The sequence below is a fragment of the Lonchura striata genome, chromosome 4 (genome assembly GCF_050655825.1).
Source record: "Lonchura striata isolate lonStrDom1 chromosome 4, ASM5065582v1, whole genome shotgun sequence".
In the NCBI taxonomy this organism is placed as follows: domain Eukaryota; kingdom Metazoa; phylum Chordata; class Aves; order Passeriformes; family Estrildidae; genus Lonchura; species Lonchura striata.
The window spans coordinates 8,082,401-8,101,875 of NC_140706.1; the positions used below are offsets into that span (position 1 = coordinate 8,082,401).

Here is a 19,475-nt window from a genome sequence, read left to right on the forward strand (position 1 = left end):
GGCTGTGTTGAGGGTTTCTCCATGAAGGAGTATATTGAAGTCTGGGAAATCTGGCATTGGTGTTTCCCCTTGCTCCATAACCATATATACAAAACATTGTTGATTTTCCTGCACCAGCTCTCCAGCAAACTTCCCAGGATGATGACTTGGCAAGTGTGGGCTCTTCTGGTCTTGGAAGCTGAGAAATGTTCCAGGAGCTGCTGTGGGGGAATAAGAGAGGTCTCAAGAATAGAAATAAAGGATTCTGATTTAAATATTGATCAAGCTTTGCCCTGGCAGGGTGAGGCATAGTAAACATCTGAGCTCAGTGTCATGAAGCTCAGTGCAAATTGATCCTGCCAGGAGTGGGGGCTGTGACTGAGCTTCACACATATCTCTGCAGCTCCTATTAGTGTGGTCAGCTGCACCTGGAGGGCTAATGGAGACCCACTCCCTCATTTACTAATTATTATGGATAGTGTATCAGATGTATGCTCCTGACAGGTTGCAAGCACACAGGCAAAAATCCAGCGTGACATGCTGTGCCTCAGGAGAAGTGTGCTCTCTTAACTCCCAACGTGACTGACCATATGTTCCTCCTTCCTTAAACTGCTCTGCAGAACCTTTTCTCTGGCTCCTAATGAACTTCTCGGGGTTGGTGATGGTGGTGCACCTCCAAAGGCTTGCCACAGATGGGCAGTGCATTCAGACAAACCAGTGTTTGGCACATACACATAGGAGGTCTCTGATATGTCAGGGATAAAAAGCATGATCTTATCAACTTCATAGAATCACAAATTTATAAGGGGTTTTTAAAGGTCATCTAATCCAACTGCCCTGCCATGAGCAGGGTCATCTTCATCTTGATCAGATTCATCTTCCAGGACTGTCCTGCTGTCTTTGATCCCTGCCCCATTGGAGTCACAAGGACATTCTGCCATCACTTTCAGTGTGCAGAGCTGGGACTGCACTTCTGACCAGAGTTAAATCCAAATAGAACATTGCTATTGAAAACAGGGAGACTTGTTTAAAGTATTGAAAGCATCTTAATTCCTCATCTCTGTTCCTCAGATGGAATTTAATGTTCTGAGAAAATGTGCATATTTTCTCACCAGAAGAGTAAACTTAATTGATCCTTTCATTTTTAACTCTCTGCCCAGTGGCAATCGGTCACCTCTTTGCAATAATAGCTGCAAAGAAAATAATCTTTGCTGGATCAGATGAAAAGGTGCAGAAAAAGTCACAGAATTAACTGGCAGAGCAATCTGGTTGTTGCCCTAACATATGGAAATAATAAGTGCCAACCAGATAGAGCCTGAACACTGAGCTTTCATTTTGTTATTCTGAGCACAAAAATAAATATTTTTATAACTGCATGTAAAGAGCAAAAGCAAATAGAGTTAATATGTAAAAATATACATTTTACTTCATTATGTGTAATAATACATATTGATTTCATTACAATATTTTTGTTAAGATCAGTTTGCCTGGGAATAGTAGTCTATTCCTAAAGCACAGCCTGCCTATTTCAACCCATCTTTCTGAGGTGTTATGCTAGTATAAAATGAAAGGGAAATATTAACTAGTCTGTATTATAAAGAATTATACACTGGTTTGGGTTGGGGGAGGGGAGGAATTTGGAAAAATGTGAACTAAAAACATTTTTATTTTTACAGTTGAATGTCTGTCTGACTTTCAGTCATGGACTACTATGAGCATGAAAGAAGAAATAGAGAGGAAAATGGCAGCAGTGCTCCAAGTGTGAAATGTTCCAAGCAGTAACACACCAGGCTGCTTTGTGGCATCTCTGCAGCCCCTGTAAGATGAGGGCAAGGGCACAGCTACAAACCTGGAGCTCAGACCCCACAGAAACTTGGAGCCAGTGCAACCACAGAAAAGTATAACATTTTGCAGCGCTGCCCAGGCACATGCAGAGGTGGAGTCACCCTTCCCCAGGGTTGGCATTGCAGGGATTCTACCAGCCCTGCCCAGCACCTCCACTCACCCAGACACTGGGTGTCCCAGCCTTACCCTGTGTATCTCTGTGATGCCTGAGGACCACAAAGACCTGAATTTTGACAAACAGGTGCCTTCTGCAGCCCAGCACTGGAGAATGATGTCACAAGCAGCTGTGTCATTGGGAATCCCATTTCATGTCACCTCTGCCCACTTACCACCCAAGGTAATCCAGTTTATCACTGCCCCATCCCAGTCTGCAAGGCTGGCAGCTGAGCAGCTGACAGACTCCAAATGTCCAATCACATTTCATATAGCACTAGGGAAAAGCTGTGAAAATATAGTCACAGTCCCTTAGGATAAGTACATGGAATTTTACAGCCCCTGTGGATGGTAACTGCTGTTTGCTTTTATTATTCATGACCTGGTTTAGCCCAGGAGAGAAAGTGATATTTATGTGGATCTTGGGGGAATTAATGCAATAAAAAGGTAGAAAACAGCAAAGCCCAAAAACAGGCAGCCTTCTCACCATTCCTCAAGGTGCCAAGACTGCAGTACCTGCAGTGATTTTGCTGACACTGAAGCTGAACTCACCTCCTTCTGCATCCACATTCTGAGAGCTTCATTTCCACTCCAAAAAAGAAAAATCCCTCGACCAACTCCAAGTTTCTTTGGCTCCATGCTCGTACAACAGCCCATCTGTCTGTTTGAACTACAATGGGCAAATGGTCCCACCAGTGTCATATCCCTCTATTGATTTTGGTCTGGGTGATGACACTGAGGTCAAAGAGCAGCCTATATGTACATTATGCATACTCTGAGGAATGCTGACATGAGGTGCTTGCAGCAGCAGGAAAGTCAAACCAGAGAGCTCATTCAAAATGTTGGACAGCAGATCTTGGCTTTGCAAACATTAGTGCTGGCTGCATATGGGGAACTTAAGCTTTTATATCCAGCAAGTCTATTCTATCAAGTATCACTTAGGCTGTGGGCTGATTTGCCACATTTCTGTACAAGTGATTTAGCAGATACAGATTCCTTTTAAGAAATGTGCTTATTTTTTTAAAAGCCTGTTATCATGTTGTGGATTTGGACTGAAGTGATTTTTTTTTAAGTCTAGTGAGTGGGTGAGTTTGGCAACTTTTTTTTAAATCTAATGAGTAGGTGTATGTATTGCAAAATATTTCTGAAAGTGGGCAAAAAAAATGGTTACAGCAAATTTCAGTGTTCCAGACTCTGGATAAATGAAGTGATATGTCAGCATCTGTTTTCTTAAGGGAGCAAATAAATTGTGCCTCCTAAAAGGGTAAAACAACCTGTAAGTTTCCATTTGCTACAGTCCTACAACTATTGAAAACCCTCTCCATAAGCAATGGATGTCCCTGATAAAAGTATTATATTCCCAAAGAAGGTTGCTTAAATGGCAAGCCAGAATGGGAATGGGTTGACTCTGAAAGGGGAGAAATTAGAGTTGACCTGAAGAACAGAAACTCAGGGATGTAGTGCTGGGACTGTGAGGCTGGGAGGTAATTCAGTACTGAATTCATTGGAGCTTTAGTTTCATCCTAGACTTTTTTCCCAGAGTTCTATCTGAATGCCTTAAATCTGCCAAGTTGGGTTGAAAACTATGCATGGGACACTGTAGTCCCTGTGTTTTTGTCTCAGCCAGAATTCTACTTCCATTGCACTGGCTTTAATTCCAATTTGAGAGTAAACAAAGCACAACCAAGCATCTCAAGAATTTCCAAAATGGCTCATTCAAACACAATTTTAAGAATGTGTAAAGATGTGATATGCTTATTTTTGGAAAAGGATACTCTCACAATCTCTGAAGAGCTGATGACCTCAAGTAGACTTTATGAGGTGGATGCCAGAGTGTGAAACTTTGACCTTTTTTTATTTTTTTGGGTGATTGTTGGTGGAATTGGATTTTAATTCAATAGGTGAGGATAGTTGCTTAGAAAATGCATTGTCAAAAAGTACTTTTCTTTTAATTTACTCCTGAGAATACAGCAGAACCTTTCTGACCACTCCTATTGCTAAGGACAGGTAGCATAAAAGGACCAAGAAAAGGACAGCAACAATAGAAATCTCTACTGGATTCTACCACCCTTCCTTCTACCTAAAATATATCAAAATATATTCCTTTTTTTGTTTAAGTTTTCCTTTACTGTGAAGTTCTGTGGCTGTTTGCTCTTTCTTGTCTTCCTTCTGCAGTTTCTTCCTGACCTCTCTGCTGGGAGTAGCTCTTCTCTGGGCCACATGCAAATACTCCATATTCTCATGCCCTGGCTCGTTTCATGATGTTTCATGTTGTTCTCAAAGGTCTGCCCTGAAGTCAAGTCATTGTGCAAGATGCAGGTTTTGCTTAAGAGCAGGCTAAAGACTAACAACAGAAAATACCTTCTGAAAATGATGAAGAACCTCAGCTATTTTTATTTTCATCACCTTCAAACGACATCACATCCAAATGTCTGCTTGAAATAATGGGACTGAATCAACACAGAATTTTGGCTCTCCTTCCTTATTCCACTCTAGTTTTATATCTCCTTTTAAATAATCTTACTCCGTGTCTCCCCACAAAGGTACCTCTTTTGGAATCATTCCACTTCATGGCCTCATGCCATGCTTTGTTTGCTCTGTATTATGCTACTCTTGTGTAAATTTTCTTTGGTGGAGGGATTTGCTGGGCTTTGGCAAAGCTCTGTTTCTGCACGACTTCCATGACTGGGAAGCTCTGTAAATAAATAGTCATGAGCACCTTTGCAAATTGTGAGATGGATAATGTCCTCCCATGCATTTGATGTAAGGGCCACAGTTCTTTGCCAGAGACTTAGGGATAGGACTTGATGATCTTAAAGGTCTCTTCCAGATGAAATGATTCTGTGATTCTATGATTCTATGACAACTGAAGTTAGTGGAGACACCTCCATTAACAGCATCTAAGAGATGGACAGGTGATTTAGTTACCAAGTCTTCTCTTGGATGGTCAGAGGGTGGCCAATTAAAGGCAATCTCCCTTGGTCTTTGTTTTTCTAAAGTTGCCTAATAAGCCACATTGTTTATTGGTTTCTACAAATCTTGTTTGAGGGGGCTTTAAGTCCTACACCCTTGACTTTTGCTGGTGCACGTTTTTGACAAGGAAGATGGTGTCCAGCAGACCCTATTCTCAACTGGAATCAAATCCCTGAAGCCCAGTAAATGTGGGGATACTTTTACATCAGCCGAGTCATCATTCCACAGTCATAGAAGAAGGATGCAGCAATGGACAAGAGGGGCTATGTGGAAGCCAATGGCAAATCTCCCAATGATTTCCTCAGGGCCGAGACTTCGCCCAAGTGGATGTGTGACCTCCTTCTAGAGCCACACGTACCCTGCAGCATTTATCAGATTAATGAAACCCCATCCCCGAGCTGCCATAAAACACATTTGTGGTCACGCATGCAGCTCTTGGGACAGGCTTTATCTCCTCTCATTGTTTGCTGTGTATGTTTTAACACAGAGCCTCAGGATACAGCTTGGCTGTGGTACAGCATTTTGAATAAAGCCACCCCCTAAGCCAACCACAGCTAAGAAGCTGTAATTCTCATAGAGACACCATGTACTTTTTATGCTCCTTAACTCAACTGTAGTCACAAATCCCTGTTTGTACTGGCAGATCTTGTGAAAATAGGCTTTAGGAGGTAGTTGAAAAAACTCTGTGATGTTTAGCTGCATTGCCTGGTCTTGCCTGCCTGCTTAGAGTAGCCCTGCATAGCTTGCCTAACAAAAAAACCCACAAACTTTTCAGAACTTGCAATTCACATTATATAGCTTTCTGTGAAGACTGTAATTAAAATCAAAAAGACATCACATATTAAAAACCAGCTCTGCAATAATCTTCTGAGTACAACCTGCCTACATACCAGTAGCTGGTCGTTCTTGCCACTTGCACATCTCTTTCAGCACATGTCATTAGAGTCATATAATGGTTTGGGTTGGAAGAGACCTTCAAGGTCATTCCAACCCCCCTGCAATGGGCAGGGACACCTTCCACTAGACCAGGTTACTCAGAGTCCCATCCAGCCTGGTCCTGAACACCTCCACAGATGGGGAGTCCACAGCCTCTCTGGCCAACAGCATTACTAACCACCACATAAAAAAGAGCTCTTTAAAGCTGCTTGCCGAGACTCACAATGAGGCTAAACACAATTCAACCTGCATTAAATTTCAGTAAAATTGATTATTTTTGTGAAGTCCCCAAACTCTAAGCTAGAGTGATCCAAGCCACTTCAAAGACATGATCTCTGCCCAAAGGAGCTTTCAACCAGACAGAAGCCCTGGAGGTGGGGCACTGGGGCAGCCAGGGAGACAAAGGGCAGCTGAACAGCATCAAGAGCTCCCAACAGTACAGGACAGGTCTTTATGCATGCTGTTCTTGTAGCTCACTGAATAGATTTATAGTCCTGCTTGGGTAATTTATTGTTGGCTAATTAGATATAAGATTAATTAAGTAGCTTGCTGGCCCTTAATTACAAATTTGGTGCCTTAATTTATTGTAATTTCTTCTAAATAATGACTTTGCTCAAATAATGCTGATTTATATTAAGGTAGGGTGCACATACAATGAGCCTCACTATGTTGTGCCTCTTTCACTCTGCTCCCAGGGCATAACAGGGTCTTAAAGTGAGCACAAACATAATTTCTGCCCTCCAAGGCGCCTTTATAGTACCAGTGAGCCGTGATTCACCGTGAGTCAGCAGCAAGCCACTGTAAAGGCCATGACTTGCACAGCTGCTGAGAAATTGGGATCAAAGGAGCCAGCCTTGGACTCCCATGAGCCTGCCCTTAGACAGGGGAGCCCCGAGGGCAGGCAGTTGGTGTTTGTGTAGAACAACCCACTTGAGCAAGTGGGGGTTGCTCCAGCCTTCATTATTGACCTGATTTTGCCTGCCAGCTCCCTCTCCCAGTTATTGCTCTGTTTTGTAGTGCCCTCTGCAAGCCTGGGGCAGAGCAACCAGAGTGTAAGCCAGAGCTCAGAAAAAAGGGTGTGAAATGTTGGCAGCAGTAGGATTGCTCTGGACAGAGTGAGGGTTGGATGCTGAAGTGTGCCAGAGGAATGGCAGCCTGGACCAAGGTGAAGAAAGGGGGTCTGAAACACCTGACCTGCTGAGAATTTTAGACTTTCTGTGTTGAAAGCACAGACTCTCAAGAGAACACTACATTTAATAGATAGAACTCTACACTGACCCACAGCTCCCAGGGGACACCCTGGCAGCAGTTTGGGGTAAAACATTGTTGGTTGCAACTGCAGCAATTGGGGTTGAGGTAAAAAGCTTTGCTTATGGGTGTGCTGATTTTCTTCCCCTCCCCTCTTTTCTCTGCTGAAAACTAGATCCCTAATGGAAGGGGGAATCAGTACCAAATCTTTTGCCCAGCACCCCTTCCAGCTCCATGTATTTGGTTTTCTCAGTGTGACAGCATGTGATGGCAACAGCAGCTCTAACCAAAAATCTCAGTCACTACTCTATAACAGGTCCTACAAGTCTTGCAATTTGCTCTATTTCTCATGAGATTTGCAAATCTTTTTCCAAAATACCTTTTACCCCTGGCCCTTGTGAGGTGAAGGTAGTGTGCAAACATCATCACCTATAGATTTGGAAGTTTGGTCCAGGTATATTGTATTTCTTTTCACTTTTTAAGCTTGCCACTCAGAAACAAAGAACTGATGGATGAGTCATCTGAATCCTTGCCCAGAATCCTGACCACCAAAGGAATGACAAAAATCACTATTTTGACTTCTTGGTCTCTGAAATACTCACCCACAGTGTTATTGAAGGGTTTGTCTGGACCTAGCCTATGGACATCCATAACTACCTAATGAAAGGGATTTAGCAGAGATTGTGACCACCAGACACCCTGCAGAACTCTTTCCCTCTGCTTGATAATCCCTTGGAAGTGAGTTTGGGTCGGAATTTATGACACAGATTAATACTTGGGTATCAGGCCCAGTGAAAGCCATGCTGCATAAGGATATGATCTAACCCTGGAGTTCCCTGTTTGGATTAATATTTATGAAACCTATAACCCCAGCTCAAACTCTGAGCTCTGGGACAGGAGTCATGTTTTCCAGAAGCACACCAGAGCCACATAAATGTCAGAGGGATGAAGATAAGGCTTTAGCAATGTCCCTGGTGCTGGGATTTAAGTTTTTGCAAATGAAATAGAGTGGGGAGCACTGAATGCCAGGTTCAGCCTGGAGAAAGAGCCATCCTCTGCAGCCCCAGCCACAAGAGCAGGGGTTAATTCCAACAGGAGTACCTTCAGAAAGGATCCTCTTGAGAAATCTGTCTCTAAAATTATCTTGACCCTCTGCCATACACACACACACACACACACGTTTTAAAGGGATATGAAATGAATCTTCTCTTTATCCATCCCCTTGTGAAATATAAACAATTCTTGATGGATTTGCAGCTTACACTAGTAACTGACAGCCTGCTAGCTGCTGGCATGATTACTTACAGTCTGGCAAGCATGAGACGACTGTGATGCCTACAAAGTGCACTCCCCGAAATGCAGTATTATTCAATGTTGTTGAAGATCAGATCCTCAGATTTGCTCAGTTCTTATCTAAGTGGCAAAACAACTGGCCAGAGAGCCAGCAAACTCCATTTTGAGACTGATATCTGCTGAAAACTTGGCCTGAATGGGTGTGTTAGAAGGGGCAGATCTCCTCTGAAATGTTAGTATAAGCTGTGAGTGCTGAGCACTTTGAAAGCAAGTCCTGAATGTGCCCTTGTGTGAGCTGGGATTTTCTATATGAACAGCTAAGCAGACCCTGCCTATGTTCCATTCCAGGGAGTTGGATGCCTTGGTGGGATTCTTTCTGAGTGAGAGTCTAGATCACAAATAGATGAAGCACTGACTAAGCACAGCAAATAAAATTCCTTATTTGCTCACATAAAAGCTGCATTCAAAAAGTAAGGCACCACCATTGCATACATATACTCTCAGCCAGCTAGCAAGCTCACCTCCATGCCAGACAGAACTTGGAAACTTGCTCAATTTTAAAGCAGATCCTGCCCAGACCAGTAAAAATCTTTTGTGCGCGTAAAGGCACCAGTCATGTGGGGAATAGCCCTACTTCAAAGAACTTTTTGCAAAGAAAGGTGATCTGAGCATTCAGGTGCCCACTCTGAGCATTCTGCTCACCCATCTGGCAGAGGTGAGGCTGCATCAACCTTTGCTCAGACAACAAACACCCCTGTGGGACCATGCAGCACAAATTCACCAGTGACACAGGGAAGCATGAGCAAAGTAGGATTTCTTCATCAAACATAAAGGTTGGGATCTGGCTGCCTGAGGCCACCTAGGTCAGATCTGCTGCTGGAAGATGCCAGGCAGGCAAGAGGGCCAGTGCCTGGAGACATGCAATGAGTTCTTGCCCTTACAAAGGCGAGGTGCACACTGATGTGATCACCAGGCTGTCACCACCACCTCTGGGAATAGTCTGCCTCATTGTTTGGGAAAGAAACCCATACAAAATATATTTCTGAGAAGAAAAAAAACAATCAAAACAGCCCACAAATATTTATGTCATGAAGCAGAGTAGACCTTCTGCTCCCACCTGGCCTACAAAATGTTACAGGCTCCAAACCAGCTTAGCACCTGAGTTTATAACAAAGTGAAGCCATTAAAGGAAACCATGAGCAGCTCAAGCAAGAGAAAAGGAGGAAATGGGGTCTGAGAGGGAAGAAAAATAAATTTTGCTCTGTCTCCTGAAAAAGGGTGGGAAAGGGAATTTGTCTGTAGTGTGTGTGTAGCTTGCATTGAAATAGGAATTAAATTCAAGATCAAAGAGACAGCAACTGGATTTTTTGCTCAGACCCAGGGTTGTCTGCTTAAGATCTGTCTGTTACAGAAGAAAACCTTCTGGAGGCAGAGCTGGCAAAGTCTGCAAGTACCAGAAATGTACTGGAGATGCTGCTTTGACAGGTGGTCCATCAGCTGCTCTGAAAATGCTGTAAAAGTAAACATCTCTTTCACAGGACACCATCATTGCAGCACTTCCATGATGATCACACACAAAACCCCAACTGTCCCTTGCCGTGCCATCTCACTCATAAGCAAAATAACTTATTTTCTCTGTGTTTTGGGGTGCTTACTTGCTGGCACTATTATCAATAGGAATATGTAGGCTGCAATACTTATTAAATGGTTTGTGAATCTCCTGAACCCTTTCTGTGAGCCCACATCATCCCCATGCACCAAAAGTCTTTTGGGCACCATGGCAGAAGCACACCCCAGGTGCCCTGCACTGGAAGAAAGGAAAAGAAGCACTGGACTGTTTAGGAACAGTTAATAAATGGGAGAATTTTCTTTCCTATGCTGCTGGTTGGCACTTGATGTACAGCCTGGGGTGCTTTGACTCCACTGTCAGAGGATCCAGCCCAGCACTGCTGTTGTGATCACACATCAGGACAGGCTCTAGCCCAAGTTGGAATTTGGGTATGAGTACAAGCCACTTAAGGCTGGCTTGGAGCACATGGCTCTTTGGTAAGGACTCAGTGCCGTGGGTCCATGCCAAGCCCTGATGATGCAATTCTCTCCTAGCCCTCAGTCTTTTTGTAATCATAAGTGATTTTTGTATTGGAAACTTTCAAAACAGTTGCCTAGTTCAGTCAATGTTACAAAACTCCAATAACTACTGAAATCATGGGACCCTAGAAACTGAAGGCAGAACAATCCACTGTGAAATTTCCCTGTGCCTCTCACATGCAACCTGCTCCAGAAAAGGAGATGTCATAAGCCTGTTTCTTCTAATTTTAAATATGTTTGAACTTTTCCTAATATCTGCTCAAAAGACATGGGGAGAAATGACCATATCCCATTACAGATCTCTGATGCTTCAGATAAAATTGTTTTTTTGTTACTAAGCAAGACAAACAGAAGCAGGTTTGTGCTCATGCAGGGAGCAAGAAAATGTGAGTGCCTTCAGCATCTACCTGCAAGATACTTGCCCTCTATTCCATGGACTGTGCCATGCTTTACAAAAGGCAGTTGTTTCATTTCCTTCCTTCCTATGTTTTCTGAAATGGGCATTGCCATTTCTAAGCAGCAGGGCTTATGAACAAGGTACATGAACACAGACAGTGGCCTTTTTTATATTCTTTTATCTTTACAGAGGGATAATTAACAAAGCTTTTAAGTCAGGAGCATGCAATTTTTCCTGATCCCTACATTAGAGCTGTGTTTCTGGAGGAGCAGGAAGAGAAATCTTTATTGGATTGCCATAGCAGCCTGAACAGCCTGATTGGCTGTGTTTCATTTCTGGTTCCAATCTGACCTAGTAATTTTGTCTTGAATTAAAAAAAAAAAAAAAAAAAAAAAAAAACAAAAAAACCAACAAACAAACAAAAAATCAAAGCCAACCCTCCTAAAATCCCCATTCTAGAGACTAATTCTCATTTAGTGCCAAGGAAAAATAGTGATTTCAGGTGGTGGCAAGTGGTGGCATTTAGCTGTGATTACCTGCATCCCTACTAGAGGGGCCCCGAGTGAAGATGCTGTAATCCAAAGGTATTAAACCCCCTTGTCACCTTCCAAGCTTTACTGCATTTTCCAATACCATTTCCAAGAGGTCCTTTACTGTGTCCTTCCCTGGATGCTCTCTCCTGGGGTATGTGATCCGCAAACATTCATGCAGCTACCATCCACAGTCTTGCAGTGGAGCAGCTGGAAGGTAGAGACCATTCCTAACCCTGGCAAGATTTTCTCTTCCACCTGTATCATCCTCACACTTCCAGCATGCAACACTTGTGAAAAAGAGCAGCTCTTGTTTTATATCTCAAATTTTTCCTTTCACAATTGCATCCAGGTTTGTGGATAATATTATGGTAATTCCAGCAATGTGTTACGTTCAGTCATTAGACCTTATCAGTCTTCTAAGGGGGATATGACAAAGTTGAGTGCTTTTTATCAGACAAATTTGACATCCAGCACCACTTTGTCTAGCAAACTGTCAATTTGCAGCAATTGAAAACAACACCTTTTTATGTGTAACTCGTAACAGTTCAACCAGCATGTGCTGCAGAATTTCATCTTGTTTGCAAAAACCCTGTGTTTGCATCCTGTAACCTTACTCTTAGTCTCTCCAGTTACAAATGTCATTGTCAACAAAAGAATTGCTGCACACACCTCCACTTGCCTTCCAGGACTACAGAGTCATGACTGATAGGAAAATCACTGAATTGTTCCCATCTAAGAGCAGTTTTACATAGCAGTGCCTGAATCCTCTCCACAGCTTCCACAACACGTTAAGTTGTAAAAAACATGGTGCATGAAACATTTGGCTGGGATTTTGCCAGGGAGTATTTTTCAGGGTCTCTGAGTCCATCTTTATTTGTGGTTTCTTAAATTCAACATGACCCTAAAAATTAGAGGGCAACTTGACACCTCTGAAATATTGCAAAATGCCAGCAATTTCTGGGCATGCCAGAGCCCATGAGCTTTGTGAGTAATTGTGGTCAAGCTCTGGCCATTGTTCTCAGTGAAGAAGTATTGTCCTTTTTTTGATTGTGTTGGTTCTTTTTTAGGTGTAGGGATCAACATTGTTTTGGCATCACTTGCTGCTCAGGCCCATGCACAGAAACATGGCTGGCACAAGCCAGACAAACCGTGTGATTTTCCTGAGCTTGGGAGAAATCTCCTTCCCATAGGAGAAAAATAGAGAAGATTTTGTCTTGGCATTCAAAACACACCTGGGCTGACAGGTCAGGGAAGAAGGAGTAAGTACCTCTGAGCTTAGCTCAACAGGGTTTGAGCAAAGAGAACATCTGTGACAGGGATGTGGCACTTGGGGACATGGGCTAGTGGTGAACATGGTGGTGCTGGGTTACTGGTTGGACTCATTGATCTTAGAGGTCTTCCCCAACCTTAGTGATTCTATTCTTCTGTGAAGGCAGCCTCATGAACAAACTTCCCACATGTAATCTAAAGGTCAATGCACACTGTTCCCCAAGCCCAGCTTGCCCAGATAAGACTGGAAAGAGAGATCTGCCTTTCCCCTGCAGTCTCTGGGGAAAGCCAGGAGAAGCCAGATTAATAGGAAGCTGTGGGAGCTGCCAAAATTATGGAGTGTTGCTATTTGTAATTGCTAAACCTTAATTCAGTTACAATCCTCATCACTTCCACAACTACGTGTCTTCCTCTTAACCAGCACCTCTGTGTGCTCTGTATCCATAAGAAGTGTGTCCATGCCAATAAGGCTTGAAGCAGACCAGCTCCTGGTGGTTTTTGTGGCTAGATTGTCCCCTAGAAGCCATGAGCAGGCCAATGCAATTAGATGTCAGCACCCACTGCCTTAATGGGTAGGAGCTGTGCTTCACACCGTTCAAGCAAATTCGCACCCAATTTGCATCCTGACCCCTTGCAGCCCTGCTATCTAAGGGTGTCCTTTGCTCATGATAAATGTGTAAGTAATTGCATGCTGAGGAGGCTGGTGGTACGGGCAGCTTGATGAGGCTTTGAGCTATGCTTATCAGATTTTTTTTGTGTCTTTTTCAAAGAAAAGACATAAAAAGTGAAACATGAGCTGATGTGACTGGTTTTATATGCTGTGAAGCAGGGGCCTTGAACAGTTTAATATTTACCACCATCAATCAGTCCTTTCTCCCCAGCTGAGAATACATTTGGACTCAGCTCACTGAAACTGCTGTTTTTGCCAATTAAAAAAAAAAATCAAACCCAACAAACAGAAGATATTTTGTACTGTTTCCTGAGACCTGTTAGCCAGTAAATACATTTTATTCTAAAATGCATTTTCCTTTGTTAGCAGCACAAACTATTCTGTGTAGAAGATTTTGTAGAAAAGACACAATGAGTATTTTTGTATATGATGGAGCCCTAAGTCATGAAAATCTATCACACATATCACTGAACTTAAACAGGAGGATTTAAAATACTTTTAAAGAAATGCAAATATTTTTATTGGTTTTACTTTATCACCCCAGTGAACTCAGTTGGTTAGATCATGGTGCTTATAACACCCAGGTTGTGTTGTGTTGTAGGTTTGATCCTCATAAAGGCCATTCATTTAAGAGTTGGATTAGATGAACTTTGTGGGTCCCTTCCAACTCAGAATATTCTGTGTATGGCTGTATGGCCACAAATATTAAGGTTCCAAAGCCTGAAAAAAAAGGAGAAAAATCAAGGGTGCAAATAAGAACAGTGTCTCTGCAGTTATATTTTCCAACTACATTTGTTACCTCACACAAGAAAAATGTTTCATTTTTTTTCCCAAAAAACACACTGGACTTCAAACAGGAAAAAGTTGCTTTATACAATGGGGCTGGGTGGCAAAAAGAAACTGAATCATTTCCAAGTGTGACCAGTTATAAACAAAATACACCATGTGGCGTACATCAACAACATGGGGGTTTGTTGTACTCTGAAGTTTTTATTGCTGTGGGTTTTGGTTGTCTGCATGACACATGAAATGACAGAAAGACAGAAGCTCCATAGGCTCTGACCAGCAAGAACCATTCAGACTTCATAGCCACACTCAGACTTGCAGACCAAGAACAAAAATTAACGTGTGGGAAGAAGAGCGTTTCTCAACACAAAAAAAAAACCCAAACCAAAGTAACAACAACCAAAACCATAAAATTTGGAAAGGCTTCAGAAGTCTTTCAATGGAAAGAGTGTATTCTGTGTAACTGCTTAGCTATTATTGCTTATTTCAGTAGTGAGTTTTATGCAAAGGCCATTCCTGCTCTCCAGAGATTGTTGCCAAAATATATGAGATGAGATGAGATGAGATGAGATGAGATGAGATGAGATAACTAGGGTGGAAAAGTCTCATTTTACTGAGTCTTGAGGCAGCAGGAGAGACTGAAACCTAGATCAGATAACTTATTTGTGTGACTAAATATTCTTCTAGAAATAGATTTGGCTGCTTTTGCAGAGAGATCTGCAGTAAAGTTGGACTCCCCTGAGAGTTTCCATCCAGGAGACGAAAGTGGAAATTCCTGGTGTTCCCTGCCTTTGCAAAGCATTTCTGTTTTGGATGTTCTTCCACATCTTGCAATGGCTTCAAGTCATCACCTCCTTGAAACCTATGAAATCTGCTCTCTAAGCAATCTGGGGGGTATATGTTCCTAGTTGCTCCTAATTAGGGAATTGCTGAGGAAGGTAAAGTCCAAAGGGAAATTCTGCAAATCCTTGTTTGTATCTCCCACCTCCTGTTGTCCACAGCCTGGATCCTGCTCCTGTTCTCTCAAATCATCTGAAGCAGCATTAATTAATTAATAAGTAGTCTTTATGTCTAAGATCAATTAGATGGTACATACAAAGCTTTTGCTTTGTAACTCTCCCTAGCTCCTGAGGAGAGCATCTCTTGCCCTTTTCATAGAGGATCTTTTTTTAATTAAGTTTTTTTATTGAGCTCCTCAGAAAAATCAGAATTACAGAGCTTCAAAAATACAATTAGCATAATGTAACAGTAGCATCACTAATGAGGGCTGGTATGCATTCAGCCAAAGGGGCATGACTTCATAGAGCACAATAGCAGCTTCTTTCTGCAAAATCAAAAAGACCCAACCTGGGCAACCATCACGTTTGTGTTGCACAAGCTGAGAACTGCCTCAGCATCCTGGTCTATGCTCCACACAGAGATGCTGGAGCTCTTGAAAATGTATGAGTGGCCTGCAAACAACATGACACAGCATCAAAGGGAAGTAGCAGAGCACAAACTTCAGACATGACAGCGAAGTAAATGACTTTAAAATGTAACCGCTCCCTCTGGCTGTTTCAAAACTGGTGAAGAACTGCACCTAAAAACCAACCTACAGACCACAGAAAGAGTGCAGATTTCATGTGATATAGAAGGGTTACATCAGGCATTTGCTCAAGTGACACATATTCATAAACATAGCAAATTTCTGACAGAAGGTAGGGATTGTCAGTCAAAGAGAATTGTAAAAGGTGCTGTGTGCTCCCTTGCAGATCTGCTTAACAAAGTGAATTAATTTAGCCCTGGAGACCACTATGTTTCAGGTGGACAAGCCCCAATACTTTTGGCTGGAATTCCTCTCATTATTTGTTTTCCATCATTGTTTAGGGTTTTCTTTTTTTGAGATGATAAGTGTTTTAAAACTAGAGTAGCATCACATGTATAATGCCCCAGTGCATGTTCTCCGGCATTTTAATGGGTTTCCTTGTAAGAAATCCTACTTCTGATACAGATATTTCTGCATGTAATACCAGAACTCTGAATTTTTCAGAGTATTACAGCACAAGAACATAGGCCCCTATTCAGAGTTTGTGTTTAGCTTGGAGTACTCTCACTCAACCAACATTTAACCACATGGGCTAAAGAGGTTAGAGAATTTCCTAGCCCAAGCAGTGCTGTGTAACTGTTCATACAGGGACATTCAACAGATTAGATTTATGCAAGCTCTGCACACATTTTAGAATAGATCTTGTAGTCAGCAAACTTCCCAAACTGACCCCTGCAATTCCCTCTGCTTAACTTTATCCCATTTTCTTTCAGAGTTTTCCTGAGGTATCAAGAATATTGTTTATCTGGAGTGAATCCATTGAAAGCTTTAGCTGGAATTTGAGAAAGAAATAAGAAATTTTTTCTTAACTTCTCCTTACATACAATACATGCCTGTGCTTCCCTCACAGAGCTGTGGGTCACTTTAGTGGTGCCTGATGATGCAGCCTGACTGGTGCTGACCACTAAACATTGTGTTTGCCCATCAGTTTCATCAGACACACAAACCATAGCACTAAGTGCCACCTCCCACTGTTTATTGAATGCTTCCACTCCACCACTTCATTGGGCAGCCCATTCCAAGGCTTAACAACAACTTCCAGTGAAGAAATTCTTCCTGATGTCGAGCCTGAACCTCCCCTGGCACATCTTAAGGCTGTTTCCTCTTGTCCTGTCACCGCTCCCCACCTGCCTACAGCCTCCTTTCATGTAATTGTAGAGAGAGAGAAAATCTACCCTGAGCCTCCTTTTCTCCAGAGTAAATAACCCCATTTAGCAGTGGAAAAGGCAAACTGTACTCTTAGACCCTCCCAGCCTGGGTTAATATTTTGTGAGACTGGCTTCTGCTACAAAATTTTGGTTGCCACCAATCATTATTGAAAAGAAGTACAACTAGATTAATGGGAGCTCAGAAAGAAATTCTGTGAGGACCAGACTCAGAATTATAGTCCTCAGCCTTTGCAGAGTCACAAACTCCTGCTGGGAGAAAGTATGAGAAGGGCTTTTACAGAAAATAGCATTAAAAACTGCCTGATTTTCCTTATGACAAAGGTCAGACTGTTGTCCAACCTGCTGGAATTGCTGAGCTGATGGATTTTGATGCCTTTCACATGTCTTGGCTGTGCAGCTTTCACTGGCTTGTCTTTTGAGGTTCACTCAGTGTTGCACCCACAACAACTGATTGAGAGATTGTGCAAGCATTGTGAAAGCTGCTCCACAGCAGGATACGTGCTCACCCTGCTGAATTGAAAAAGTGCAGGGTTTGGAAGCTGCAAACAGAGATGTGTATACAAAATTCATTTTCTGGCTACTCCCTTGAATTGAGAGCAGCTAATCTTAACAAAACAAAAGCAGACAGGCAAGAGACATGGTCCAGAAAGGCACAGTCAACCTGACTTATCAAACAACTGTGTTTACCTTTTGACACTGTTTTATTCCATTAACAATTACTGATCTATGACAGTTCTGCTAGGCTATTGGAAATATTTTCAGCTCCAGGAGAAAGAGTGTATTCTCTTAACAGTTTTGTTAGCTCAACAATTTATTCTTTATTTATATTGGCTTTGATGTGAGAGAAGAAAGTGAAAAAGAATGTAAAAAGTGGGCAGTTTCATAATACAAGTATATTTATCAAGAGAAAGGCTTAGGATATGAGGAAAAACTGTAATGTGAAACACTGCAAAACACAATTAGGAACATAAGTATGAAATTACACAGTTTTACCTGATTTCAACCTTTGCTTGTCTGGTATGAAGGTAAAGGTTTAAATGGCATTTCCAAAAAAATAAATACCTGCTTTTATGATCTAAAACTCAGTCAGGAAACTGCACCAGCAGTTGGCATCCCTGTGAGGAGGAAGTCATAGCATGCAGGAGACATGATGTCTCAACACTTTTTAACTGCTGAAACGTGCCTGAGATCAACAGAGTCTCCCAAAGGGTGTTGGGATTAAATTTATCTGAGGAGGAAGGAGAAGGGGAAGGGCGAGGATGAAACAGTTTGAGAATATTTCTATGGTCCAATCACCAGTCTCTGGATTCAGTTCCATCATTAGTGCCCTGCAGAACCTGTGAGCTCAGAGCAAAGCTGCTCTCTCTGTCCCATTCTCATCTCAGAGCCAGGATCTCTGAGCATATATTATTTTTATATCAGTCTTATATTTATTTCTGCTTGGTGTGCTAAAGCAGCCCAGCTGGCCTCACCTTAGGGAGGAGAAGGGTGATATATACCCGAAGGCTTCGTTCTCTACACGAGGAAGTTGCATAGGGCGACAAACCTCCCTTGTGAGCACACTCCCCTTCTGTCTCAAATAACATTCCTTTCTTCCCAGCTTGGCTCAAGCCAAGATGAAAAAGGTTCTGTTGCACTGGAACAAACATTTGCAGACAGCTGTTTGACACCAACAAATGCACAGTGAGGCTGCAGGGGAGAGGAGAAGCCCAGGTGTCCCTCAGAGGGACGTCAGGCAGCCCATGACGGAGGAGGACACGCAGCTTTGAGTCTTCCAGATCCTCTGAAGCTCCTCCCTGGACTCATCTGGCCTCTCTCAGTTCTCTGCACAGATGTGGAAATTTCTTGCACACAGCATCGAGGGACCTGGATCCTCCTAGCTGACAAAGCTTGCTTGACCTCCCCTCTAATAGGAAATATATGGCATCCTAAGCATTTGGATTGGTTTGGACTCATTCTGGCTTTCCCCCTTTTTCTCAGAGAAATCTCCTTGTCTAAATGCGTACAGAGTTGCAGATGGTCATTCACAAGCTTTGCATGCTTGGGAAAGAAATAATGGCTTGCAGCTATGGTGGTAAAAGGTTTTATTGCTTGGAAAGCTCCTCAGTTGTGTAAATGGGAAGGGGAGGATAAGAGAAGCCCTCAGTGGTTTCCTGTCCAGAGTCCAGTTCCATTCCAGAGAACAGATGTACTAAGGAGAAAATAATGGAAAGGTCTTGCTTGGGTTATTTTTTGTGTTTACCTGATGTGGGGTAATTCCTGGGATTCCCTTAAATGATCCCTTCTTTTCTCTGGTCCCTGTCAGGGATCACAAACTAGGACATCCCACCTGAAATGCTGCCAGTGGTGATGGGTTGTGCACAGCCCTGCACAGACAGTGCTGCTTGCTGGCTAAGCCAGGACATTGCCTACACCTGTAAAATGGATTAAATAAGGACCATGTTTTCCACAGGCAACCTTAGATGAGCCATCTAGAGACATTGAATTTGCATGCACAAACTGGACAAGTGTGCATTCAATCATCTGATTTAACTAGAGGTGTTTTCTCCAT

The 19,475-nt window shown here is 42.6% G+C and overlaps 1 long non-coding RNA gene across 1 annotated transcript in view; it reads right to left on the reverse strand.

Annotated features, from left to right (window-relative positions):
• Positions 1-13,879: 13,879 nt before the first annotated feature.
• Positions 13,880-19,475, reverse strand: part of LOC146767517 (uncharacterized) — a 36,882-nt gene continuing 31,286 nt past the window's right edge. The window contains exon 4 of the long non-coding RNA XR_014954658.1: positions 13,880-19,338. This is a non-coding gene — a long non-coding RNA (uncharacterized LOC146767517). The remainder of the gene's footprint in view (positions 19,339-19,475) is intronic.